This window comes from Lepus europaeus, chromosome 11 (genome assembly GCF_033115175.1).
Source record: "Lepus europaeus isolate LE1 chromosome 11, mLepTim1.pri, whole genome shotgun sequence".
NCBI classification, from domain to species: domain Eukaryota; kingdom Metazoa; phylum Chordata; class Mammalia; order Lagomorpha; family Leporidae; genus Lepus; species Lepus europaeus.
In genome coordinates, this window is record NC_084837.1 from 76660802 (window position 1) to 76688129 (window position 27328).

Sequence of the window (27328 nt, forward strand, 5' to 3'; positions counted from 1 at the left end):
CCAACGCGCTTGGGTGGTCACCCAAAGACCCAAAACTCCAGCCCAGTAGATGCAAAAGCAAGAGGATATTTATTAATACGTTTGCGCAAACGGGCTCCCCAGCACCTCAGGCAGTCCAGAGAACGAGAGAGCCCCGAGCAGGGGTTACAGCAGTTTTTAAAGACAATAGCCACCTGATTAACATATGTATGCGGGGCGTTTGGTGATTGGCTATTTTGAAGGGCAAACTCTTGTTGCGATTTTAGTGAGGGAAGGGGTAAGTTTATACAATGGTCACAGAACCTTATTGCAACTCTTTTCCCGACTCCTGCAAGTGTTATCGCGTGAGACAGTTACACAGAGCAGTTTCACAAGGCAGTTTCCCAAGGTTATTCTGTAGGCAGGTGGAGACACAGTTATCTTAAGGAATGGCTACTGTCAGCAGCCAAACTTTTTAACCCTTGCTAAAATTATTTTAATATTTACTTTTAGCAGGGGTCTTACAATGGAGGAGCATCTAGGCCAGGAAGCATGGGGTGGGTGGCCCAAAGGCCATGTGCCCTGGAGGCTCAGGGCCCCCACTGGCAAAAGCCCAGAAAAGGAAAAGAACAAAGGGGCAGGGCACATTGTGTCCCAGGATTTTAATCCACATTCAAAGGGGAGTGGTTAATTAACCTGATAGGCTCGTGGGCGCACAGGTGTGGCCAGGTAGGGGCATGCGGTCACACAGAGGCATGGTGAAGGCGTGGTCTTCCAGCTCACAAACCTGATCAATTTTATCCTATATGCCAGTCTATAACAACACCAACCACATCATTCTGCCTGCAACTCTTTTCTTGACCCCTCTACCCCACTTTCTGCTCTGTTTCAACTGCTGACTCTACTCCCATGCCCCTGACCACTCTTAGATATTGACACATTGTCAGTTTCTGCCCCCCCAGATTCCCGTTGCTGTGCTAATACATACTCCCAACAATGTGCTCCTGCTTCTCCTTGATAACGGTGTTGCACCTGTGTGCTGGAGTCTGTCACCAAGACACAGAAGTGCCTGAAAATCCCTGTCCTCCCAGAACAGTCCTTACCCCAGGCTGACAGGCCAGGGGTATACTCTAGCCTGTAGGCCCCCAATGGGCCATCTCAACAATGGAACCTGGACTCGTTCCGTGGGAACTTTGCTCAGAACTACGTCCCTCACTTCCCCCCCTTTTCCTGACTCACTTTCCTCTTCCCCTATTTCTCTTGCCTTTTAAGTCACTTTTACACGAAGCCTCCTGTCTGGGACTAGTCCTGGAGATCTTAAGCAACAGGGACATTAGAATCCTCCTCCCACACTGCTCCCTTCCTGTGGGTGATGTTACTCCTCATAACGTTATCCCCTACCTATATGCTGATTACTTCCAAGCAGTCGTATTAAGCCCTACCCTCTCCTTTGAGCCAAGACCTGTCCACTGGGAAACTGTTACCCCAAGGTCTCCCACATAACTCAAACCCAGCACATGTCCAAAACTGAGATCATCATCTGGCACCAGTTGCTTCTTTGTGCATCTCTCCCTTGCTGCAGAATAGCACCAACATCTTCCTACCTGCACCATCCAGGAAGCTGGGGCTCACCTCACCTCTCCCCTGCCCTCTCCCTTCGCCTCTAACTGGGACCAAGCCCTGTCAACTCTCATTCCTTAATACCAGTACTGTCAATCCCCTTATCTCTGCCTCAACTGCTATTTCGCTCTTCAGGCCCACACCAGCTGATTCCTAATCTCTTTCATTGAAGGGACGGCACAGTGTAGTGCTGCTTATCACTGTATGGCATAGCTCAGGCGCCGCCATGTTAGTGGATGCAAGTCCTGGGTCCCACATGCACTACACATAAAATGTCAGGAAAGTCACTGATCCTCTATGTGTCTCAATTTCCTTGCCTGTAAAGAATAATCATTGTGGCCGGTGCTGTGGTGTAGAAGGTTAAGTCTCCACCTGTGGCACCAGCATCCCATATCGATGCCAATTTGAGTCCCGACTACTCCACTTCCAATCCAGCTCCCTGATAATGGCCTGGAAAAGCAGCAGAAAATGGCCCAAGTGCTTGGGCCCCTGAACCCACATGAGAAACCCAGAGGAAGCTCCTGCCTCCTGGCTTTGGATCGGCCCAGCTCCAGCCATTGCAGCCATTTGGGGAGTGAACCAGTGGATGGAAGAATCAATCTCTCTCTCTCTCTCTCTCTCTCTCTCTCTCTCTCTCTCTCCCTCTCTCCCTCTCTGTAATTCTGCCACTCAAATAAATCAATCTTTAAAAAAGGAAAAACAATAATTATCTATCCCCTATCCCCACAGGGTTGGTGGGTTATTTGGTTTAAGTGTAAATTAATCATGGTAAAAAATGGTTAGAATAGTATCTTGTACTTCATGTTAAAAAATAAACATTTGTATTATTGTTGTTATTGCCTTCCAGCTAGTTCATGGCAGCAGTTAGTACTGGGGATGAGGTTCTGAATTTTCTCCAAGTCAAGGCAGGCACAGCCCAGTACCAGGACCTGGCTGGGGCTCAAGAGCAGGACCCTCGCAGCTACAGCACAGAGACCACCAGAAGCAGCCCTTTAAGCCAACAGGACCACCAGGAACTCTTGAGACACCATATGAAAATGTCACTGTAAGTCAGTAACAACTAAATTACAGCAATTGCACATGGCTGAACCTGATATTTTAATACAATGTATAGAAACTGGACATTTTTACACAAGAAAAATACTGTCTTTCAATTTGTCTTGTTGAAGTCCTTTAAAAAGCGACCTCTCTTCTTTAAATAACTCTAAGACGTTTCAAAGTCACATTCCTGTAGCTCTAGCTCATATTTCATCTTCGTCAAGATCGTGCAAGTCACTCCTCCATCAGCACCCTCAGCTCCAAGCTTCTGCTTCCCCCGTCTGCACTGAACAGGCACTCAGGGCACTGCCTTGACACCAGACACAACCAGCCGCTGAAGTTAACTCCTGGGCCAGAAAACCCTTTAGCTTCTGCACTTGTTTAACATTAAAATTCTGAATGGAGATCCTGCCCCCCACAGATGCCCTCAAGGCTGACGGCACCTGTTTTCACTAGCAAAGCCGCATCCGCAGTTTTCTGGTCCATTTTGGTGGTGTCTGACCGCGAGAGTCCCAACAGTTGCTGCAGAAACTCCTCCCTCTCACAAAAAAAGTGGCCAAAAAGAGCTGTGCCCTGAATGCAAGGTGTTCAAACAGCCAGATCCTCCAATTTTGTAAACAGCATGGTTGCCCTACGAGTCATGATGCCCTACGAGTTCCCACTCCAATGAGGCAAAGGCATCAAAAAGTTCAAACTTGGCTCCTGGTCTCTGGTTTACACTGCCAGGGAAAGAGAACTTTTAAAAATGACTTCTCTGTATTCACACCTCAAATCCATGTTCCCAGGCATTTGCCACAGGGTCAGTAAGAAAAGGCTTGCCAGGAAACTAGCGTAGTGTGTCTAAGGATGGTGCTGGCACTCCCACAGGTAAGGAATGGCTCTCAATTTCTGAAATGTCCAATCGGGAGTTAGGGTGAGGAATCTTTCCTGCCCCTTCCAAAAACACTGACAAGACAGGCTGAAAAGACAGCCAGAGTAGGAGGGGTTACATGAACACCAGTAGCCCAACTGCAGTGGCCAAGCTAACCACGAGGAGATTGGGTGGCATCAACTAACCCCAAAAGGTTTGGGCTGGTCAGCCATCATCAGAAGAGGTTGTGGCAATGGAGTGGTCACAGTAATCCCAGCGTGATTTTAGGGTGATTGACATTGCAGAGTGAACCCTTGCAAAGAGCATGTGAGCCACACCAGGACAGGACAAACACGCAGGCAGCCCAGATGCCAGGCGTTGCATGGACAAACACAGACTAAGAACTACTTTTAGTGTGCCTGCTTCCTACCCATTTCTTTCCCTTCTAATTGGAGGGGCCCCTCTCTCCCGTGAACCAGATGCACATGCTACAGAAGGGTTCCATGGATGCTGTCCTCCTAAGCTTCTCAGCCCTCACAGTGTCAGCCCTCACAGCCTGGTATCCTCAGGCCGGTCACCTCTGAAGGCAGCCAGCCCTGGCCCGGTGCACCCCAGACCTTCAAGTTCTACATCAGAAATGTCCCAGGTAAGCAAGGATCAGTTGGTCACTCTACCTACTTCAGGCCATGCATGCCTTGCCACCCTGGTGCCCTTCATGCCCCAGTGTGCCAAAGAGATATCATCTATGGATGGACTTCAAAAAGTTTGTGGGTTGTGGCGCTGTGGCATGGTGGGTAAAGCCGCCGCCTGCAGTACGGCTTTCAATATGGACTCCACTTCGAGTCCTGGCTGCTCCACTTCTGATCCAGCTCTCTGCTATGACCTTGGAAAGCCATCTGAAGGATGGCCCAGGTCCTTGGCCCCTGCATTTGGGGAATGAACCAGAGAATGGAAGATTTCTCTCTCTGTCTCTCTCTCTCTCTGCCTCTGCCTCTCTGTAACTCTACCTTTCAAACAAATAAATCTTTAAAAACAAAAAAAGTTTGTAGAAAATATAATTAAAAGATACTTTTATTTTGGTGCAAAATAATTTTGAAACTCATCCATTCTTCATCATATGCATTTTACAGGAACTTCAAGACTTCTCATGTGAATAGGTTTCAAAATGTTTTGCACCATAAAATTATTTTTAATTGCATTTTCCATGAACATGTTTAAACACTATCATATTGTGCCAGGACAAGGAAAATATTAGGAAACCTTGATCTAGTTTATAATGAAACACAACATATTGGCCGGCGCCATGGCTCACTAGGCTAATCCTCCGCCTTGCGGCGCCAGCACACCGGGTTCTAGTCCTGGTCGCAGCACCGATCCTGTCCCAGTTGCCCCTCTTCCAGGCCAGCTGTCTGCTGTGGCCAGGGAGTGCAGTGGAGGATGGCCCAAGTCCTTGGGCCCTGCACCCACATGGGAGACCAGGATAAGTACCTGGCTCCTGCCATCGGATCAGTGCGGTGCACCGGCCGCAGCGCGCCTACTGAGGCGGCCATTGGAGGGTGAACCAACGGCAAAAGGAAGACCTTTCTCTCTGTCTCTGTCTCACTGTCCACTCTGCCTGTCAAAAAAAAAAAAAAGAAACACAACATATTAACATCAAAACAAAAACTGTACTAGGTAAGGATCCCCTGAAATACAGGGACTCGTGGTACAAGTGAAACCACTTCTGGGGCTGCCCTGAGGAGCACAGCGGAGCTCACATGCTCCAATCCCATGTGCATTGCAATGCCATGGTAGGACAGATGAGAGTCAAGAACTAGTAGCTTCAGGCCAGCACACAAAGCCACTGCCTGCGGCACCAGCATCCCATATGGGGGCTGGTTCAAATCCCAGCTGTTCTACTTCCCATCCAGCTCTCTGCTATAGCCTGGGAAATCAGTGGAAGATGGCCCAAGTCCTTGGACCCCTGTACCCCTGTGGGAGACCCAGAAGAAGCTCCAGGTTCCTGTCTTTGGATCAACCCAGGTCCAGCTGTTGTGGCCATTTGGGGAGTGAACTAGCAAATGAAAGATGTTTCTCTCTCTCTCTCTCTCTCTCTCTCTCTCTCTCTCTCCAACTCTGCCTTTCAAATAAATAAATCTTTAAAAAAAAAAGAAGAAGGAGAACCACCAGTAGTCTCTTCAGACCAAAGCACACCAAGGGGCAAGTTCTTAAGCACATGAGCAGCTCCCTTTACTCTCCTTTCCCACCACCTGGAAGCTCCACCAAAGCCAGTGCTGGATGGCCTCATGGCTATGTCTACTACCCAGTCACTTATCTTCTCTGTAGCCTGTTTTGTTTGGTCTTCATCTTGTATACCTCATAAGTCTTCCATAATCATTTGATGGCTAGATAAATACAAGCATAAACAAAGACAGGAGATTTTGTTGTCCACATGGTATCTACTTTATTTTGAGAGACCAACGATGTGTCTGCAACTGCCATTTTTGGGATGTGCAAGCCTAGAAATAACTCAGTATGGCCATTTTCACCCAAGTAGCTCATTTCTATAAACAACACAGAAGGGACAAGATGGCATGGCATGAAGTCGGTAAGTTCAGCACTGTGCTTTGAAGATCCCAAGTTCCCCTTATGTATCAGTGGAGCCGGTTTCTTTCAAAGATTTGTGTGACAATGGTGATAACCTTATCAATTATCTGAGAATAAATAGAGCCATAAAAAACATATTATGCCACTGTGCAGTTATTCATAGTGAGCCATGGTGAGGATATTAGTCAAAGAAGTCAGACACACCATTACCAGCTCCCAGCAGTTCAAAAAAAAAAGTGCTCCAATCTGAATTATCAGAAGTTTTTCATTACCCCTGGTTTTTAGTCAAGGGCAGTTCTATTCCCCGAGAGATGTTTTTGGCAATGTCTGAAGGCATTTTTAGCTCTCAGAACCAGGAGTGGGCTTAGACACCAGGGATGCTGTTCAATATCCTACAATGCACAGGGCAGGATCACTCTACAAAAAAAAAAAAAACACAGCCACAGATGTGAATACCATCCAGGCTTCGAATCCCTGCTGTACATGAGTCTCAAGTCTTCACAGCGCCCATCCTCCACAGCCTTGACTCATTACTAACACAAGATGGAGAACTGTTTCTTCATCACATTATCTCTTCCTGACAGCATACTATGTGTCTGGAGCAAATATTTTGTTCAACTGGGGTAAAAACAAAGCCTCAAAACAGTAAGTTTAAAGAAATCAAAAGTGGTGGCTGAATCTCTTGCTAGGAAGCAAAGGCTCTGTTTTACTGAGGTTATGAAAAAGCTGTGAAGAGATGAAGCCATGGGCTCCCTGGAAGAGAGGAGGTCAAAGGGGAAAGAACAAAGAAACCCCTGGGGGAAAGCACTGGAGAAAGGGCTTTGGAGGAGAGCAAACCCGTCTGAAGGGGATTTTATCAAAATCGTTGGTGATGGCATCTCTGAAATAAATCGCCCTCCGCCTTTCCTACAAAGGTTTATACCTCAATCCCTGATTATTTTCTATAACCACAAAGATCTTTGTTGGGCTGTTTCTCCTGACCCTAAAGAGACTGAGTTTAACATCCAGGTTGGCTCCGAGTCTGACTGTGAAAACGCCCACCCAGTGGATATCTGAGCAGAATTAATATCCTTCAGCATCCACAAAGGCTCATCAAATCTTGAGCCTCTCCCTTCATCCCAGCAAAGACTCCATTAGCCCAGGGATTATCCTGACTAGGAAATCTCAGAGTTCTTACAAAGCAAACATTTGTTCCTATGTCACATTTCTAAAAACTGCCCCAAACACAAAGCCAGGAAAAAAAATTATCCCCTGAATTGAAATAAATAATCTATGTTTGCATTTCTAGGTAAAGCAGAAGGCAAAGGCATCCCAGAGTAACACATTGAATGAAATAATGATATTGCCATTACACTATGGCAAAGTTACACAAAAGGTAAGTGCCAGATGGCTACAACACTCAAGGCACCTGCAACCACACCCCAACTCAAGGAGGCTTGAGCTCCATCTGAAATTTGTGGTGCCTGTGCACCTCCCTACGATCAACACTGCAAGCCACCCCCAGTCTCAAGGGCTATGGTCTGAAAAGCAGGAATGGCGTCTAAGGCAAAATCAGAAAGTACTATATTCCTATCAAATCTCGGAGAAATCCGGCTATAGAAACAATCTGAGTGAAGCTAGCACAAATGAATGATACACAATGTGTAGTTCTTGGAGTTGGACACTAGCAGTTTTCATTGTGAGCTGGGTGCAGAGCCTAAGGTAATGGTGGCGGCACCTGACATTAGTGTCAATAAAGCAGAGGAAAGAGTTGTACTTTGAGCCTTCTGGAATACCAACATCAACCCCACCCCACTATAGAGTTTTGAAATGCAGATATGGACTTTTCAGGGAACAGAAAGATTCATGAAATGAGAGCAAGCAGAGACATTACAAAGAGGCTCTGCTGAATTCTCCTTGGAAGCTGTGATTCATACTCAATCAACCACTGATGTATCCCAATACATCTGGGCAAGTTCAGCAAACTCTTGGGGATATAACAGGTTTCCCAAGCCAGCTGGGCTCTCAGAGCTCCTTCTTCTAACTAACAGAGGAAGTAGCAGGGGTTGGAGGTAGGGGTGGGAACAGATCCTAACCACACAGATGAAAAATCAAACCGACTCTGTTGTCAGCTTTAGCTGCAAGTTGCAAGAAATATGAGCCAACCACACATTTGCTATAGTGTGCTGGCCTTAGGGCACTAATTGGCCTGGCTAGTTCCAGATGATAGGCTTCAGGCACAATTCCTTGAGTAATTGTAATGCTAGTAGGATGTCTGCACAGGGGGAGAAATGGCAGGAAATCACCTCCTTACCTTAGCCAAATCCACATCCTGCAGGAACTCTAAGAGGTTTGAGCCCAGGAACATAGCTGCAAACTCTAGGGCAATCTGAATTATAAGACAGGGTTTTTAAAAAATACATAACAACTTCTCTCAGTGCTAATTAATCATTCCTTCTCAAGCATGAATGCCTTAGTCCTGCAGCTGTCTGTTCGTATGGAATAGAACAAGCAAGACTCATTGCCTTATTAAAATCTAAAAAGCTCCTGAAGAAGAAATTTAAGAATCTGTGATGCTTGCAACATCAGAACAAATGCAGAATTGCACCATGCACCCATCGTCAAGAGACTTAGGCACTGCTACCATGTGTGTCTGAGTGACTTCTAGCTCATTATGTCTTCACCTGTGAAACTGGGCCAATGCGGTCAATACTGTATTTCATCTCTTGTGCCTGCTCTGGTTGAATGGAAGTGGTTTCTTAGATGTCTGTTTGTGAATATCCTAATGACTCAGGCTGGGTTCAAAGGGAAGGATTATAATCAATTAGTGATGTCTGTAACGTACACAGGGTTGGGAAGTACTGACCATGTGTGGAAGTTCCTTTGTGGGCTACAAATCTTTCAACCTATAACTTACATGCTTTAGTGTCACCAATTCAAGACATCTTCCAGCTTCTGGCCTCCATCATTTCTGTAGAGAAGTCAGCTGTTAATCCAAGCAGTATCTCCTATTGTATATAATGAATCTCTCATGTTTTCCTCTATGGTTTTTTTCTCTCTGTGGTTTCAAGACTCACATCATCTCCAGTTTTACTGAGGTATGGTTGACCAGAAAAGTATATATGTAGATGTACAACATGATGATTCGACATACGCGTGGCAATAATTTCACAATAAGGCTCACTAATCACCATTTTGTGTGTCTGTGTATGTGTGGTGAGAACATTTAAGGTCTGATTAGCAAACTTCAAATATTCAATACAGTATTATTAACTCTAATCACCATGTTGTGCCTCAGATCTCCTGAATTTATTCATCTTGTAACTTAAAGGGAATATTTGAAATTTTCCTGTTTCTTTCCCCAAAGCCCCTGGCAACTGCTGTTCTACTCTCTGCTTCCATGAGTTTGATTGATGTTTTTCACATCCCACATATGAGTGAAGTCTTGTAGTGTTCATCTTTCTCTGGGTAACTTAGCATGATGCCCTTGAAGTTCATTCATGTTGTCACAATTGGCAGACTTCCCTTTTATAGTAATATTCCATTGTATTATATATAAATATACATATGTAGCTACATAGGTATTGAAAGCCCCATTTTCACCACAGCCAGTCATCAACAACTACTTTTTTTTTTTATAGAAAGCTTTTTTTTTTTTTTTTGGCAGAGTTAGTGAGAGAGAGAAAGAGACAGAGAGAAAGGTCTTCCTTCCATTGGTTCACCCCCCAAATGGCCACTATGGCTGGTGCATTCTGGCCAGTGTGCTGCACCGATCTGAAGCCAGGAGCCAGGTGCTCCTCCTGGTCTCCCATGCAGGTGCAGGGCCCAAGCATTTGAGCTACCCTCCACTGCCTTCCCAGACCACAGCAGAGAGCTGGACTGGAAGAGGAGCAACCGGGACAGAATCCGGCACCCCAACTGGGACTAGAACCTGGAGTGCTGGTGCCGCAGGCGGAAGATTAGCCTAGTGAGCTGCAGCACTGGCCAGAAAGCTTTTATTTAATAAATGTAAATTTCAAAAGTATAACTTTGGATTATAGCAGTTTTTCCCCCCATAACCTCCCTTCCACCCACAAACCATCCCATCTCCTACTCCCTCTCTTACCCCATTCTTCATTAAGATTCATTTTCAATTATCTTTATATTCAGAAGATCAAGTCCATACTAAGTAAAGATATCAAAAGTTTGCACCCACATAGACACACAAAGCATAAAATACTGTTTGAAGACAAGTTTTACCGTTAATTCACATAGTACAACACATTAAGGACAGAGATCCTACATGGGGAGTAAGAGCACCGTGACTCCTGTTGTAGATTTAATAATTGACACTCTTATCGATGACCTCAGTAATCACAAGAGGCTCTTGTCATGAGCTGCCAAGGCTATAGAAGCCTCTTGAGTTCACAAACTCTGACCTTATTTAGACAAGGCCATAGTCAAAGTGGAAGCTCTCTCCTCCCTTCAGAGAAAAATACCTCCTTCTTCATTAACAACTACTTAGGTTATTTTCATAGCTTTGTTATTTGTAAATAATGCTTCTGTGACCGTGGAAGTACAGGGATCTCTTGGACATGTTTATTTTACTTTCTTCGGATATTCCCAAAAATGAAATTGTGGGATCATGCAGTAGTTCTATTTCCGATTTTCTGAGGAAGTTGTTACTGTGGTGTCTTTAATGATTATACCAATTTGCCACCTCACCAACAAAACACAGCGTTTCCTTTTCCCCTAACTCTCCCCAACACTTGTTATCTCTTGTCTCAGGATTTCCTCTTTGGTCCTCTGCTTCTAACATTTTTATTGTTAAATGTCTGGGTATGAATCTCTTTGAGATTACCCTTCTTGGAGTTCATTAAACTCTCGAATGTACAGATTAATGAATTCCATAAAATATGGCAAATTTTTAGCAATATTTCTTCAAATATTTTTCTACTACATTTTCTTCTTCTAGTATTCTCATGATATATACAGACAGTCCATGACTTACACTTTTTCATGCAATTTTTTAGCTTCACAATGCTTTGAAAACAATGTGCATTTACACGGTCTCACCATGCTGAGGAGTGGTAGCAAGCCTTGGCTCCCACTCAGCCACACTGTCACAAGGGTAAACAACCCATACTCTCTACAGCTTACTGTGTTGCTAAGCTATAATATCTGGAAGGTTAGGATTATTGAATGCATTTCCAACTTATGATGTGTGTTTCAGAATATTAACCCCCTTTTTTAAGACTTATTTATTTGAGAGGCAGAGTTGCAGAGAAAGGGACACACAGACACACAGAGAGAGAGAGAGGGAGAGAGAGAGAGTTCTTCCATCCACTGGTTCACTTCCCAAATGGCAGCAACAGCTGGAGCTGAGCTGATCCAAAGCCAGGGACCAACAGCTTCACCCAGGACCTCCCATGTGGGCTCAGGTGCCCAAGCACTTGGGCCATCTTCCATAGCTTTTCCAGGCCATAACAGAGCTGGATCAGAAGTGGAGCAGCCAGGACTCTAACTGGTGCCTGTATGGGATGCTGGCACCACAAGCAGAGGCTTAACCTACTACACCATAGTGCCAGCCACACATTAACCCCTTTTTAAATCCAGAAGCCTCTTATGTAAGTGTGCTTATTGATATTCCATATTTCTTTCAGGCTCTGTCCATTTTTCTTTCTTTTTCTGTTTATTCTTCAAATTTTATAATCTCTACCACTCTATATTCAACTTCATCAATCCTTTCTTTGGCAAGTTTAAATATACTATTGAACCCCTCTGGTCATTTTTTCATTTTGGTAACTGTACTTTTCAAATTCAGAATTTCCATGTGGTTCTTTTAATAAAGAATATGAACAAAAAGATAGATAGGAGCTATTTGTTGAGATATTGTCATCATGCCTTCTTTCATTTAAGCATGGGTTGCTTCAGCTTTTTGGACATATTTATAGCAACTTCTTTGAAGTCTTTGTGAAATCTCACACCTAGGCTCTCTCACAGGTATTTTCTGCTGCCTGTTTCCCCCCACCCACCCCCAAAAGGCTTGATCACACTTTCCTCACTTTTTTCTTGTCTCCATTCTTGGTTGAAAATGAGATACCTACAGTAACATGTTGCTAGAGTTGTAGATACTGATTCCCATCTGTATCTGGGGCCTTTTTGTTCTTGTTTGCTTAGTAACCTGAAGAGACTACTTTAGCGCAGTCTGTTTTCCTCCCAGAGATGAAGTCTTTGGGATGACAGTGGTAGTAGCAGGGCTCTCTTCGTCTGTCTCTTTTCTTGATGTCTCTGTGAAATCATCTGCCTCATTTCATGTCACATGAATCTGTTAGGTCCCACTTACTGCCACTTGCAGGCTCTATTGTTTTCAACAGTGCCCTCTGGCATACACTGCTCTATAGTCCCATCCAATTAGATTCAGACAGTGGCCATTTTTGAGGCTAGTCTTGGATGTTTGTTCCAACCTGAGCAGGACTCATTGGTAAACCAGCTGACCTTGGATTCACCACCCAACCTCTGGATTGCACTCACTCAGCCTCTTGAGCTCAGAGACCGAGAGAATGAACACGGTTTACTGCCCTCCCATCCTGGGAGAAATGCTCTATCCTATGATCAGGCCCTAGAGAAGTGGCACCCAGGTGGGCTTGGGGTGCCCACCTATCAAGTCAATCTGCCGGTGGGAAGGAGAAAGCTGATCAGAGACCAAAGGCCACTGCCACTGCACGCTCTTCTTTTAGTGTTTGATTTTGAATCAATTTTTCTTCATTTGCTATATGTAGGACAATTTCCAGACTTCACAGTTGGGCTCTTTCGCAGGTAAGTTTTAGCAGTTAAGCTTGTTTCATGAGGAACGGGTCTACAAAACTCCTCATTATACAATTCCAGAAGGGGAGTCTGACAGTTGCCTTCTTATCTTAGAAATGCCACTTACATTTGCTGCATTTGCATCTTTGCATAAACATGTCACTGCTATCTTTCTTGTATGAGTCTCATCATCAAGTATCTACTGTATCTAATTCAAATTGATGAGTGGAAAAGTACACTTCTAGGCCTATTTTCCTTTCTGTAGAAAGGATCTATGTTACCTGAGGTTTCTTCATCATTGTTGGATAATATTCTGGCAGAAAAAGAATTCTTGCAAGAATAGTTTATTGCATGCAACCACCTCACTTTTTGTAGGATTTTGCTATTGGGGTAATTTCCAGATTTAGTTATTTCCAAATGATTAATGGATTTATCCTCAAAAAAAAAAAAGAAAGAAAGAAAGAAATCCGAGGGAATCACTGATGATTTCTTTTACTGTGTGTATACATAAATGTTGATTCAGGAAACAAATAGCAAAAGTAAAGCTATTTTTCATCCTTTTCCTACTGCTCTTGACTCAGAACTACGATGAGACCAAAACGTTCCAAATGCAAACAAATCAAACCCCACAAGGCAAGGGTAAATAGCATCAGCTAATCTGATAGAAATATTCAAGGGGGCCGGCACTGTGGCATAACAGGTAAAGCTGCCACCTGCAGTGCTGGCATCCCATATGGGCACCGGTTCAAGTCCTGGCTGCTCTACTTCCAATCCAGTTGTCTGCTATGGCCTGGGAAAGCAGTCGAAAATGGCCCAAGACCTTGGGCCCCTGCACCCACGTGGGAGACCCGGAAGAAACTCTTGGCTCCTGGCTTCGGATCAGTGCTGCTCAGGCTGTGGAGGCCAATTGGAGAGTGAACCAGCGAATCGAAGAACTCTTTCTTTTTTTTTTTTTAATCCTGATTTTTTTTTTTATTTAGTGAATATAAATTTCCAAAGTACAGCTTATGGATTACAAAGGCTTCCCCCCACACACAACTCCCCCCACACACACAACCCTCCCCTTTCCCACTCGCTCCCCCCTTCCATTCCCATCAAGATTCATTTTCAATTCTCTTTATATATAGAAAATCAGTTTAGTATATATATAGATTTCAACAGTTTGCCCTCCCATAGCAACACAAAGTGAAAAAAATACTGTTGGAGTACTAGTTATAGCATTAAATAACAGTGTACAGCACATTAATGACCGAGATTCTGCAAGATAATTTAAAAAAAAAAAAAGATTATTTTTCTATGTAATTTCCAATTTAAAAACCAAGGTTTTTTTTTTTTCATTTTCAATTATCTTTATATACAGAAGATCGCTTCAGTATATACTAAGTAAAGATTTCATCAGTTTGCACCCACACATAACCACAAAGTGTAAGAATACTGTTTCAGTACTAGCTATATCATTACTTCACCTTCGACAACCTATTAAGGACAGATCCCACATGGAACGTAAGTACACAGTGACTCCTGATGTTGTTTTAACAATTTAACACTCTTGTTTATGGCGTCAGTAATCTCCCTAGGCTCTAGCCATGAGTTGCCGAGGCTATGGAAGCCTTTAGGGTTCGCCGACTTCGATCCTATTCCGACAAGGCCATAGTCAAAGTGGAAGTTCTCTCCTCCCTTCAGAGAAAGTTACCTCCTACTTTGATGGCCCCGTTCTTTCCACTGGGATCACACTCGCTGAGATCCTTCATTTAGGTCTTCTTCTTCTTCATCATCTTTTTTTTTTTTCCCCCAGCGTGTCTTAGCTTTCCATGCCTAAAATACTCTCGTAGGTTTCGAAGAACTCTTTCTCTCTGCCTCTCCTGTGTAACTCTGACTTTCAAGTAAAATAAATAAATATTTAAAAAAGAAATATTCAAGAAAAGTAAGGACAATGTGATGAAGACTCATGATAAAACCACAAGAGATTTATCATTGGTTTTTCTGCCAACCAGCAGAGAAGGGCCCCAAATGACCACAAAAAACATCTTACACTGTTTGTAAAATATTTCCAAAGTAAATTTAGACCACTTCCAATTTTACATTAACGGTGTAAGAGAACTGAAGAAGTCCAGTGACAAATCTGCAATTGCAACAACATTATTGTCCATGTTCTACATCTACAGTCCCTCCCAACTCTAAGCAATATGGACAAAGGGGTTTGCTGCGTCAGCAAAATAATCTGGCACAAACAATGGCCCTGAAATAACTGACAAAACATACAAGCCAACAGGCATTGTAAAGTAACTGTCTAATTCTACTTCTGTGGTGCCAGGGGCAATGAACCTATGCTAGAAAGGACCCTAGAGAGGTGACTATGTCATGAGACCAGAACCCTTAAGAATGAAATTAATGCCCTTGCAAGAGGGCCAGAAAGCCTCTACCTCTTTCCTCAGGTGCAAACATAGCAAAAAGACAGGTATCTCTGAGCCAGAAAGTTGGGCCCCACCAGAATTCAATCTTGCTGGCCTCTTGAACTTAGATTTATTAGTCTGCTACTATGTATAAACCACCCAGAATGTGACATTGCTATAGCAGAGAAAATAAACTGAGACACAGTGTCCACTTCTTTAAACATATTTGAGGAGGAAGAAAGACATTGGTTATTTCACAAACATCAATCCTATGTCTACAGGGATTACAGAACTACATTAATCCTGCTAGCTGTGGATACAGCAATTGGCGCTCCTATTTTTGCTGCACCTATCAACTTGAACCTGCTTCTAAGCCAATTAGAAATAAAATGAGAATCAATCAGTAAAACATAATCCTTTAATCCCCTATAGAAACTGAGATCCAGCATTTCCTCCATCAACAACAAAAACGTAAACCTTCATTGCCAAGTACTAATTGCAGTCTCCCATAAGAAACTAGGTCAGACTCGACTCTTTCAAGAGAGCTACATGCACCCCTGGTTGAGGAACGTGAGTGCTGCCCGCTGTGGAAGGTGTGTGATCTGCATTTAGTCCTTCCAGGCTTGCCCTCTCTCTGTAACAGACACCGGACTGTGCCTTAGGAAGCATCAGGCAATCAGACACAGCCTTGCCCTCAAGAAGCTGCCAGCCTGAAGGTGAAGACACATAACTGCCATCTCACATTATGAAAGCTCCAAGTAAGACACGTGCACAGTGCAGCTGACCACATAAGGATGCTAAAATCTCTGGCTGAAGACAGGAGGGAAAAGACGTGTTCACATGGCGGAAATTACTAAGCTACGTTCAACATTTGTTTTAAATCTATTGACTGCTGTTCCTTCCTAGCCTTACAACAGTTACCTTGACTAACCACCCAGCTGTCCAGAGGCTGCCATCTCAAAAACCAGTGAGTGCTCAGCCCAGGACAGCAGGTGTCTCACTCTAGTACTAGATGGGGCCAACAGATGATTTGCTATCATTTCATCCCCATGAGGCTACAATTCCTGGCAAGCTTGTCAGACTTCATTTCCCAAATATCCCCTGCCAAATAGCAGTAGAAATTATAGCAACTGTCCCCCCCTCATTTAACCAGACTAACTGTTCATTCCCTTCTTAAAACAAACTGCGCATCGGTCAGCTACTCCCCAGTACACACACACTTCTGCCTTCCCCAGTGAGTCAGGTGAAGGTCTACCAAGAATAACTTGGCCAGTGCTGCGGTGTATTGGGTAACCCCACTGCCTGCAGTGCCAACATCCCATATGTATGTCAGTTCAAGACCCAGCTGCTCCACTTCCGATCCAGCTCTCTGCTGTGCCCTGGAAAAGCAGCAGCAGATGGCCCAAGTACTCAAGCCCCTGCATCCACATGGGTGACCCGGAAGAAGTTCTTGGCTCCTGATTTGGACTGGCCCAGCTCTGGCTGTTATAGCCATTTGGGGAATGAACCAGTCAATGAAGACCTCTCTCTCTCTCTCTCTCTCTCTCTCTCTCTCTCTCTCTGCCTCTCTGTAACTCTGCCTTTCAAATAAGTAAATATTTTTTAAAAACTAACTTGAGCTTGTCCCCCAACCTGTGTATGCCTTGTGATGAATGTGGCTTGTGGTAGGCAGAAAAATGCACATGTTCATCTCCCGATTTTGTGACTGTCAGTTTACAGGGCAACAGACTTTGTACCTGAGATTAACCTGGATTATTCATGTGGTCCAATCTAGTCTCATGGATCCCTCAAAGGTGACAATCTCTCTGAGCTGCATTCAGAAAAGGGTTGGGTAGAAGGCGAGACTGTCGCTGGCATTGAAGACGGACAGAGGGGATTGTGAGCCAAGGAAGGGGGCAGTGCTCAGAAGCTGGGAAACACCCCTGCCAGAAAGAAGGCAGCAGCCCTGCTGATCGCTTGATGCTAATCAGACCAACCCATGCCAGACTTCTGATAAATATTTGCGGTGATGTGTTACAGGAACGAGAGAAAGCTAATACAAGGATTAACCCTCCCACCCCATCACCGCCCCCAGCCCCCTTAGCCTCACAGCAGTCCCTGTGGCTTTGCTGATTGTGAAGCCGAGTCCATGTGCAGCGGGCCTTTCAGCCTTCCCCAGAACCAGGCCAAAGATACCCAAGTTCCACAGGGTCAGGAGCCCGCACGCGGGCAAGTGGCGATGGAGACTGAAGGGTTTTATGAAAGGTTTGCTAGAGCCAAGCCTGCATCCATTTCTAGGACGTGGATGACAGGGCTGAGGACCAAGTCACAAACGAAATCCGATAGCATCAGTCTGTTTCAGAATCCCAGACTTACTGCATAGGGATATAGAGTTGTGCGGAAGACAACGAGTGATAAGAACACAAGCTTTGGAAATAGGCTTGGCTGAGTTCACTTCCTTCCTTGAAAAAAAAATCACTTGGTTGGCAAAACAGAAATAAAATTATTGGTTCTGGGTGGGCATCGTGGCACAACAGGTTAGGCTACCACTGGGATGCACACATTGAATATCAGAGTGCCTGGTTCGAGTCCTGGCTGACTCATCTGGGAGGCAGCAGGTGATGGCTCAAGTACTTAGGTCTCAGCCACTGAAGTTAGAGACCTGGGTAGATTTCTGGGTTCCTGGCTTCAGCCTGGCCCAGCTCTGGCTGTTGCAGGCATTCAGGGAGTAAACCAGCAGATACAATCTCTCTCCCCACCCCCCTCCTTCCCTCTGCCACTCTGTCTTTCAAGCAGATGAAGAAAAAAAGCTTTTATTTTTTAATACCAGTTCCCAGAGTTTTAAAGATTATGAATCATGCAAGCAAATCTCCAGGCCTGTAGGAGTTCAATCCATAATCACTATTCCTATCACTCAGGACTGCAAGGTGTGCTGCTTGCGCACGTTTCTGGTTTCCTGGCCTCCACTGCTATGTTAGTCTTGCTTAGAAAAAGTCTTCATGGCTAGCACTATGGCCTAGCAGGTAAAGCCACCACCTGCAGTGCTGGCATTCCATATGGGCACCAGTTCAAGAGCTAACTGCTCCACTTCCAATCCACCTCCCTGCTAATGTGCCTAGGAAAGCAGTAGAAGATGGCCTAAGTCCTTGGGCCCCTGCACCCGCATGGGAGACCTGGAAGAGGCTCCTGGCTCCTGGCTTCAGATTGGCCCAACTCCGGCCATTGCAGCCATTTGGGGAGTGAACCAGTGGATGGAAGATCTCTCTCTGCCTCTGCCTCTCTCTCTGCCTCTGACTTTGAAACTCTGCCTTTCAAAGAAATAAATAAATCTTAAAAAAAAAGGAAGCTAAGTGCTGCCATACTCAGGGATTTGTTTTTCATTCATACATGTATTGCTTCATTTCACCTTGACAATACCCCAAGAGGTAGACAGAGTCAGCTTTATCGACTTACAGCGATAGAAACTGGGGTGACAAGTGATGCAGTGATTTGCAGGCTACTATTAGAGAACAAAGAGGTTTTTTTGTTTATTTTATTTATCTGAAAGACAGAGTTACAGAGAAAGAAGTGGTGGGGGAGGGTCTTCCATCCACTGGTTCAAACCCCAAATGGCCACAATGGCCAAAGCTGAACGGATCTGAAACCAGAAGCCAGGAGCTTCTTCCAGGTCTCCCACGTGGTTACAGGGACCCAAGCACTTGGGCTATCTTCTTCTGCTTTCCCCAGCCATAAGCAGGGAATGCAGCATGCACGACTCAAACCAGCACCCTCATGGGATGCTGGCGCTGTAGACCCGGGCTTTAACCCACTGCACCACAGCACCAGCCCCAAACAAAGAGAAGATCAACTCTGACTCCTGGCCAGTCCTCACCAGCCCACTGCCTCCCACCTGATCCCTATTGGCCTGTCCCGTGGCTTCCATATACAGCATGGTTCTTTCTATCTGCAATCCCTCAGCGAACCCTTAGAGCTATCAGAGGCAAAACCATGATGCTCCCTCTCCCACACTTCCCATAGCCACGCCCCCCCCACTCCCTGTACAGGTCCTCCCACCTCGGCTACACAGTGGACGCCTGGCACCAGGCTGCTGAATAGCAGATGGTTTCGAGTTGGGTGCTTTGCTGCAGGTAGGCAAGAGTGGTCAGAGCTGCTCAGAGTTTTCAACACATCTGTAGGGTCGGCCCCATAAAGAAAAGTGAGCCCCACTCCAATCACTCACAGATGCATAGGATGATCTGAAATCACATATCAGGATGTGGTTAGAAATAAGGTCCAGGGGCCAGCACTGTGGCATAGTGGGCAAAGAAAACTGAGACTTTGAGATTACATAACTTCTTAACTATTGTCCAATTAGAAGGTAGAACTTAGGCCTATTAATGGCTGATCTGTACAGTGATCTGCCCTCAAGGAGACCCAACAGGCCAGTCCACTGCAGTGGCTTTCAATGTGGTAAGCCTGGGCTTCAGCAGAAGTCAGCTTGTGAAGAGCCCTGGCAGCTCTGCCAAGAGTTGGATCACTGGAAATGGACCTGCCCTGGAGTCGAAGGATGCCCAGGTCAGAGCCACAGATCTTATTGGCTCTAAGCTGAAAAGCCCTTCACTCAGCCCAACTTCCAAAGTGACCACTGCAGCTGAGGGGATGGTCAAGTAGGGTCAGCAACATTGCAGGCAGAACTGTAAATTTCTTGTTAGAGATGCCACCTGCCTTTACCTGGCCAGCTCTCCTCCCAGGCCAGCCAAGTAATGAAAGTCAACAGAGTGCCTTCCCCTAGGAGGTTCACACCTCCCTTAGGATATACCCCATCTGAAGAGATAGATAGGTCTGGGCCTCTGAATTTACAAGGCCTAAAGCCCACCAGATTATTATCAAGCCGCTTCTGTCAGGTTCTATTTGCCTCTCAATCAGAAAACTTAATTGTAGCTTAGACAGCACCTTTCTTAGCTCCTCTAATAATGACTCTGTCCTTTGTTCTAGGCCCTGTCTAGTGCACTTGGGCCTCATTCCTTTGTAATCATAACCTCTACTCTACCACCAATGGCTCTACTCCCAACCTGTGTGTACTGATGGTCCTCTTCCCCACTTAATGCTGTATAATTGTTCAAACCTGGTAAATGCCACTCTTAGGATCATTGGTTACTATCCTCACTCTGTCTTTTATGACCTTGTCTAAATATGATCAGAGTCGGAAAACTTGGAAGGCTTCCATAGCCTTGGCAACTCATGACGACAGCCTAAGATGGTTACTGGCGCCATAAACTAGAGTGTCAATTTGTTGGGTCAACAACAGGAGCCACTGTGCACTTGCTCCTCATGTGGGATCTCTGTCCTTAATGTGCTGTACATTTTGATTTAATGCTATAACTAGTACTCAAACAGTATGTTTCACTTTGTGTTTCTATGTGGGTGCAAACTGTTGAAATCTTTATACTAAATTGATCTTCTGTATATAAAGAGAATTGAAAATGAATCTTGATGCAAATGGAAGGGGAGAGGGAGCGGGAGGGGGGAGGGTTGCGGGTGGGAGGGAAGTTATGGGGGGGGGGGGGAAGCCATTGTAATCCATAAGCTGTACACTGGAAATTTATATTCATTAAATAAAAGTTAAAAAAAAAAAAAGAAGGTAGAACTGGAACTCAGATTTAGGCAAAACCTGATTCTAGAGCCGTTTCTCTTAATATCCATGCTATACAGCAATCTGCCTCCGCCTGTGGCACCAGCATGCCATATGGGTGCTGGTTCAATTCCCAGTTGCTCCACTTCCAATCCAGCTCCCTGCTAATGGCCTGGGATAACAGTGAAACATGGCCCAAGTGCTTGGTCCGCAGCACCTCTGTGGGAGAACTTAGAAGAAGTTCCTGGCAGCTGGTTTCCATCCAGACCAACCCTAGCCATTGCTCCCATTTGGGGAGTGAACCAGCAGATTGAAGACTTTTCTGTCTCTCCTTCTCTCTGTAACTCTGCCTCTCAAATAAATAAATCCTTAAAAAATTCTTAAATAAAATGTGTTTTAATGCAAAATAAATTTTTGCCAAACATCAGTAGATCAGAATTTACTATTCTATGTGCCTAATTGCTATTTTTTTCAACTTTTATTTAATAAATATAAATTTCCAAAGTACAACTTTTGGATTATAGTGGCTTTTCCCCCCATAACCTCCCTCTCACCTGGAAACAATCCCATCTCCCACCCCATTCTTCATTAAGATTCATTTTCAATTATCTTTATATTCAGAAGATCAAGAAAGTATATACTAAGTAAAGATTTCAACAGTTTGTACCCACACAGATACACAAAGTATAAAGTACTGTTTGAGTAGTAGTTTTACCATTAATTCGCATAATACAACACATTAAGGACAGAGATCCCACATGGGGAGTAAGTGCACAGTGACTCTTGTTGATTTAACAATTAACACTCTTATTTATGATGTCAGTAATCACCTGAGGCTCTTGTCATGAGCTGCCAAGGCTATGGAAGCCTCTTGAGTTCACCAACTCTGACCTTATTTAGACAAGGCCATAACCAAAGTAGAAGTTCTCTCCTCCCTTCTGAGTAAGATACCTCCTTCTTTGATAGCCCATTCTTTCTGCTGGGATTTCACTCAGAGATCTTTCATTTAGATCATTTTTCTTTTTTTTGCCATAGTATCTTGGCTTTCCATGCCTGAGAAACTCTCACAAGCTTTTTAGCCAGATCCAAATGCCTTAAGGGCTGATTCTGAGGCCAGAGTGCTGTTTAGGACATCTGCCATTCTATGAGTCTGCTGTGTATCCCACTTCCCATTTTGGATCATTCTCTCCCTATTTTATTCTATCAGTTAGTATTAGCAGACACTAGTCTTGTTTATGTGATCCCTTTGACACTTAATCCTATCATTATGATCAATTATGGATTTAAACTGATCACTTTGAGTAGCAAGATGGCATTGGTACATGCCACCTTGATGAGATTGAATTGGAATCCCCTGGTATGTTTCTAGCTCTACCATCAGGGGTAAGTCCAAGTGAGCGTGTGCCAAACTGTCCATCTTCTCCCTCTCTTATTCCCACTCTTATTTTATCAGAGATCAATTTTCAGTTAAATTTAAACACCTAAGAATAATTGTGTGTTAGTTCAATCAATGGTATTAAGTAGAACAGAAAAATACTAAAAGAAATAAAATAGTAAGTTGTTCCTTGACAGCCAAGACAAGGGCTGATCAAGTCATTGTTTCTCATAGTGTCCATTTCACTTCAACAGGTTTCCTCTTAGGTGCTCAGTTAGTTGTCACTGATCAGGGAGAACCTATGATATTTGTCCCTTTGGGACTGCCTTATTTCACTCAGCATGATGTTTTCCAGATTCCTCCATTTTGTTGCAAATGACCAGATTTTTTTTCACTGCTGTATAGTATTCTATAGAGTATATATATCCCATAATTTCTTTATCTAGTCTTCTGTTGATGAGCATTTAGACTGATTCCATTTCTTAGCTATTGTGAATTGAGCTGCAATAAACATTGAGGTGCAGACAGCTCTTTTATTTGCCAATTTAATTTCCTTTGGGTAACTTCCAAGGAATGGGATAGCTGGGTCACATGGTAGGGCTTTATTCAGGTTTCTGAGGAATCACTAAACTGTCTTCCATAGTGGCTTTACCAGTTTGCATTCCCACCAACAGTGAGTTAGTGTCCCTTTTTCCCTACATCCTCGCCAGCATCTGTTGTTGGTAGATTTCTGAATGTGAGCCATTCTCACCGGGGTGAGGTGAAACCTCATTGTGGTTTTGATTTGCATTTCCCTGATGGCTAGTGATCCTGAACATTTTTTCATGTGTCTGTTGGCCCTTTGGATTTCCTCTTTTGAAAAATGTCTATTGAGGTCATTGGCCCATCTTTTAAGTGGGTTGCTTGTTTTGTGTTATGGAGTTTCTTGATCTCTTGTAGATTCTGGTTATTAATCCTTTATCGGTTGCATAATTTGCTTCTTCACTTTTTTGTTTCTTTTGCAGTACAGAAACTTCTGAATTTGATGTAATCCCAGTTGTTAATTTTGGCTTTGACTACCTGTGCCTCTGGGATCTTTTCCAAGAAATCTTTGCCTGTGCCTATATCTTACAGGGTTTCTCCAATGTTCTCTAATAATTTGATGGTGTTGTGTTAAAGATTTAGAAATTTAATCCATGTTGAGTGGATTTTTGTGTAAGATGTAAGGTAGGGGTCTTGCTTCATGCTTCTGCACATGGAAATCCAGTTTTCCCTGCACCATTTGTTGAACAGACTGTCCTTGCTCCAGGAATTGGTTATAGATCTTTGATCTATACCCAATGTTTGGGTTGATTTCTGGTGTTTCTATTCTGTTCCATTGGTATATCCATCTGTTTCTGTACCAGTAACATGCTGTTTTGATTACAACTGCCTTGTAGTATGTCTTGAAATCTGGTATTGTGATGCCTCTGGCTTTGTATTTGTTGTACAAGATTGCTTTAGCTACTCAAGGTCTCCTGTGTCTCCATATGAATTTCAGCATCATTTTTTCTAGATCTGAGAAGAATGTCTTTGGTATTTTGATGGTTTTCACATTGAATCTGTAAATTGCTTTTGGGAGAATGGACATTTTGATGATATTGATTCTTCCAATCCATGAGCATCGAAGATTTTTTCCATTTTTTTGGTATCCTATTTCTTTCTTTAAGGTTTTGTAATTCTCATCATAGAGATATTTGACATCCTTGGTTAAGTTTGTTCCAAGGTATTTGATTGTTTTTGTAGCTATTGTGAGTGAGATTGATCTTAGAAGTTCTTTCTTAGCCATGGCATTGCCTGTGTATACAAAGGCTGTTGATTTTTGTGCATTGATTTTATATCCTGCTACTTTGCCAAACTCTTCTATGAGTTCCAATAGTCTCTTAGTAGAGTACTTTGGATCCCCTAAATAAAGAATCATATCATCTGCAAAGAGGGATAGTTTGACTTCTTCCTCATTTGTATCCCTTTAATTTCTTTTTCTTTCCTAATGGCTCTGGCTAAAACTTCCAGTACTATATTGAATAGTAGTGGTGAGAGTGGGTCCCTGTCTGGTACCAGATCTCAGTGGAAATACTTCCAACTTTTCCCTATTCAATAGGATGCTGGCCGTGGGTTTTTCATAAATTGGCTGATTGTGTTGAGGAATGTTCATTCTAGAGTTACAACACCATGAAAGGGTGTTGTATTTTATCAAATGCTTTCTCTGCATCTATTGAGATAATCATATGGTTTTTCTTCTGCAGTTTGCTAATGTGGTGTATCACATTGATTGATTTGTGAACGTTGAACCATCCCTGCATACCAGGGATAAATCCCACTTGGTCTGGGTGGATGATCTTTCTGATGTGTTGTTGCATTCTATTGGCCAGAATTTTATTGAGGATTTTTGCATAATGTTCATCAGGGAAATTGGTCTGTAATTCTCTTTCTGTGCTTCATCTTTTTCAGGTTTAGGAATTAAGGTGATGCTGGCTTCATAGAAAGAATTTTGGAGGATTCCCTCTTTTGCAATTGTTCTAAATAGTTTGAGAAGAATTGAAGTTAGTTCTTCTTTAAATGTCTTTAAATGGGCCAGTGCCATGGCTCACTTGGCTAATCCTCCGCCTGCAGCACTGGCATCCCATATGGGCACCGGGTTCTAGTCCCAGCTGCTCCTCTTCCAGTCCAGCTCTCTGCTGTGGCCCGGGAGGGCAGTGGAGGATGGCCCAGGTCCTTGGGCTCCTGCACCCACATGGGAGACCAGGAAGAAGCACCTGGCTCAGGCATCAGATTGGCACAGCACTGGCCTTAGTGGCCATTTGGGGGATGAACCAACGGAAGGAAGACCTTTCTCTCTCTCTCTCTCTCTCTCTCTCACTGTCTATAACTCTACCTGTCAAAAAAAAAAAAAAAAGAATTCAGCAGTGAATCCATCTGGTCCTGGGCTTTTCTTTGTTGGGAGGGCCTTTATTACTGATTCAATTTCTGTCTCAGTTATGGGTCTGTTTGGGTTTTCTATATCTTCATGGTTCAATTTAGGTAGGTTGTATGTGTTTAGAAATCTATCCATTCAGGCTGGCGCCATGGCTTAACAGGCTAATCCTCCGCCTTGCAGCACCGGCACACCGGGTTCTAGTCCCGGTTGGGATGCCGGATTCTATCCCAGTTGCCCCTCTTCCAGGCAAGCTTTCTGCTATGGCCCAGGAAGGCAGTGGAGGATGGCCCAAGTCCTTGGGCCCTGCACCCGCATGGGAGACCAGGAGAAGCACCTGGCTCCTGCCTTCGGATCAGCGAGATGCGCCGGCCGCAGCGGCCATTGGAGGGTGAACCAACGGCAAAAAGGAAGACCTTTCTCTCTTTCTCTCTCACTATCCACTCTGCCTGTCAAAAATAAATAAAAGAATTTTTTTAAAAAATCTATCCATTCATATACCACCTTCATGACTTTGCATATTATATACCCTGTTAGTATTTAGTTAATATCTTTTTAAAATCTACTTACTTTTCACTTAACCTCCCTCTGAGTAACACCTAGGAAAATGGACATGTGGCAGACACTGTCAAGTTACCACCCCAGGCCTTTCAAATCTCTTTCCTTGGCTTGAGCCTGAAAAGCTTTAATGATATTTGATTTCTAGGACACTGTGGCACCACAGAGCTGCCGCACCAGCCTTGACCTACAGAGGCTGATCCAGGCTTTATGCAGCTTGAGGGACCTCAAATAAAGAGCACCCAATTATGAAGGTAGTCTTGTTGGGCCTCTTGGAAGGGGTCCAACTGTGTGTGTGGTACAGAAAGTAAGGTTTTATTGGCATCATGGAATACTTCCTTTGCTAGAATTCCCTGGTACATAAGGAAAATACACCTACTCCTATGGGCCTATGAACTTGGGGTTTTCCTTTTTTTGTCTTAAGATTTATTTGAGAGGCAGAATTACAAACAGAGAAAGGGAGAGAGAAAGAAAGGTCTTCCATCTGCTGGTTCACTCTCCAAATGGCCACAATGGCAGGATCTGAGCCAATCCAAAGCCAGGAGTTTCTTCTGGATCTCCCACATGGGTACAAGGGCCCAAGGAGTTGGGCCATCTTTTCATTGCTTTCCCAGGCCATTAGCAGGAAGCTGGATTGGAAGTGGAGCAGCAGGGACTTGAACCAGTATATACATGGGATGCCAGCACTGCAGGCAGAGGCTTAACCTACTATGCCACAGCTTCAACCCTCTTTGAGTTTCTTTTCTCATGTACCTAAATACAATTCAGATGGGTACTATGCAATAACTACCCATATTTAATACACATTCAAATAAATGCATATTAAAATAAAAACATATTTGGCTATGCACTACAGTAACACCTGTATATTGTTTCCTCCACCACCTAGGATAATCCAGTCCTCTTCAGGAAATACTGGTCCAGATGCTTTACTAATGTTCTCCACTCTGGTCAAATGGCCTCACGTGCCCTTGAATCTAAGGCCCAAAAAATAATTGGAACAAGAAACAGACATAGGCTCCATCCTGATGTCTGTGCAAAGCACCACCCCTCTGAAGATGGATGCTGTTGGAGCAACTCTGAAAGACTCAGCAACCAAGAGGAAGTCAAGAGGGTGGCTACAGGGGAGATGCCAAATTATTTAAATTTCTGAAAGAACTGGGAAGTGGAGGTACCAGATAATACAGACAGGACTCAAAGTAAGAAGCTTGCTTTCGACTTCCTGTATGCAGTCAGCGTTTCTCCCCTCCATCTCTGACACCTACATGTTTATTTGGTTCAAATATCAATCAAGCTAAGGATAGAACAAAGAGCTTAAGTCATGTAAAACCCCAAAGCATGTGTGATTTCATCCCAGCTACAGAAGCATATAGAGTCAAATATGTAAGAACAGGGCCCACACTGCGGCACAATGGATAAGGCTGCTGCCTGCAGTGCCGGCATCCCATGTGGGAACCAATTGGAGCCCCGGCTGCTTCTCTTCTGATACAGCTCTGTGCTATGGCCTCAGAAAGCAGTAGAAGATGGCCCAAGTCCTTGAGCCCCTCTACCCATGTAGGAGACCTGGAAGAAGCTCCTGGCTTCAGATAAACACAGCTCCAGCTGTTGTAGCCATTTGGGGAGTTAACCAGCGGATAAAAGACCTCTCTCTCTGCCTCTGCCT